This window comes from Octopus sinensis, linkage group LG6, assembly GCF_006345805.1.
Source record: "Octopus sinensis linkage group LG6, ASM634580v1, whole genome shotgun sequence".
Taxonomy (NCBI): domain Eukaryota; kingdom Metazoa; phylum Mollusca; class Cephalopoda; order Octopoda; family Octopodidae; genus Octopus; species Octopus sinensis.
In genome coordinates, this window is record NC_043002.1 from 30,919,656 (window position 1) to 30,922,155 (window position 2,500).

Sequence of the window (2,500 nt, forward strand, 5' to 3'; positions counted from 1 at the left end):
TATTTGGTTAAAACATATTCTATCGTATCTTCCTAATTAAGCATGGGGGCTTTCAGAATCAACTGAAGTCAGTGCTATTGTTGGATCAAAGATGTTTTCTATATTAAAAGGAATGTCTCCGAAACTAAAAGTTTTGCCTTTATTAGTAAGGTCAATACATTGTAAAGTGAAGGGCCCAAAATTTGCATGTTGTGAAAAACGTTGGTCTACAAGCACCTCTAGACATCAATCTTATTACTGACAACTGAAATATAGATTCTTAAGTGAAAACGTATTCAGGCGGGACACTATGTTCAGAAACATTGCAAAGGCTTTAAGAATATAAGTAACAAACATGTTAAGAGCATTTCATTGATGTTAATTATCTACTCAATGCATTCAATACTGTTTTAAGGATTCAGTTATTATAACAATGCACTCTTACGCAATAGAAACCAGGAAAAATTTAAGTGAATAAATACTACTAATAATAATAATAATATAATAATAATAATAATAATAATAATTATTATTATTATTATTATTATTATTATTATTATTATTATTATTATTATTATTATTATTATTATTATTATTATTATTATTATAACAACAACAGTGGAACAAAGTAGGAGAATATGAAACAGTATGGTTCAATCCCAATCCCCCGAATAATTTACTTCTATCAAACATTCTTCGTCGCTTTAAGGAGACATTTCCAAACAAATTATAACACAGACATTATAAAATAATTAAACTTGCTCACCAATCACATGGTTCCGGTTCTGCTGTCCTCTAGATGGCAAATTCAGCAAGTGTCTTCTACTAAGCTCGGGCCGACCGAAGCCTTGCGCATGGATTGGTAGATAGAAACTGAAAGAAGCTCGTGGTATATTATATATATATATATATATATATATATATTATATATATATATATATATTATATATATATATATATATATATATTATTATGCTTGGTGTGGGTGTGTGTGTGTGTGTGTGTGTGTGTGTGTGTGTGTGTGGTTGTTTGTTTGTGTGTCTGTTTTGTCCCCCCCCCCACAATCACTTAACTTCTGATGGTGGTGTGTTTACGTCCCATAACTTAGCGATTCGGCTATAGAGACCGGTAGAATAAGTGCGAGACTCACAATGAATAAGTTCTGGGATCGAATTGTTAGACAAAGGCGGTGCTCCAGCATGGCTGCAATCAAACGTCTGAAACAAGTAAAAGAATAAAAGAATAAAGGAATAAAATTTACATTAGAATTTTATAACCAGTTGCTATTGCTACAACAACATATATATTCCCTGGAGATGGGCACGTAAGAATTTTCCCGTAATGAAAAACAGGGGTTTATAAACATTGTTTAATATTTTACATCAGGAACAAAGATGAACTCGTAAGATAAGATGGAGAGGAGGAGGAGAAGGAGGAGGAGAATAGACATTATTAGAATGATAAGAAGAAAAGGAAGGTCGTATGTTAAACAAGGATGTGCGTACGAGAAATATAATATATCAATATAAAATCAATAATACATTTAATTCGATACATAAATAATAAAAAGGTGGAGCAATAATGGATAAATGAAAAGATGATTATTTGAAAGACCAGAAAATACTAATAAAATCTGGAGATATAAAGTAAAATGGATGAATATATAAATAAGTAGATACTGCTGCAAAAGGGTGTGAGAGGGAGGGCGACAGAGGGAGAAAAGCAGAGGAGAGCGAAAGAAAGAGAGTGAGAGTGAGAGAGGAGGGAGCAGATAAAATAGAAGAAATTTGGACAAATAATAATCTATTCTACTCCAGGAAAGAGGCCGAAAATTTTGTGAGAAGCGGGCCCATTCAATTAGATCGACAGGCAAAGTCGACCTCGGCGAAATTTGAACTCAGAGCGCAAAGACAGACGAAATACCTATTTCTTTACTACCCTAAAGGGGCTAAACACAGAGGGGGCAAACAAGGACAGACAAACGGATTAAGTCGATTACATTGACCTCAGTGCATAACTGGTGCGTAATGTATCGACCCGGAAAGGATGAAAGGCAAAGTCGACCTCGGCGGGATTTGAACTCAAAACGTAACCGCAGACGAAATACGGCTACGCATTTCGTCCGGCGTGCTAACGTTTCTGCCAGCTCGCCGCCTTTTTTGGGTAACTAATGATAAAGTAAAATTGTACACAAAGATGAATATTTTGTGTAAATAGTTTTATTGAATACATATTTATGAATAATTCAGTTGGAATTAATACGAACAGGTATATGTTGGTATATATGATTGCATGTATGTATATGAGTTGTAACGTACGTATGTGTGTACGTGTGTATGTAACTATATATGTATCTCTCTATCAACATATCTAGCAAACTACTCACACAAGTACACATACACGCACGAGCGCACAAACGTGTGTACACGCACACACAAAAGAACACACACACACACATATATATTCAGAGAGAGAGAGAGTAGAGAGAGAGATAGATATGTATGTGTACATATATATGTAT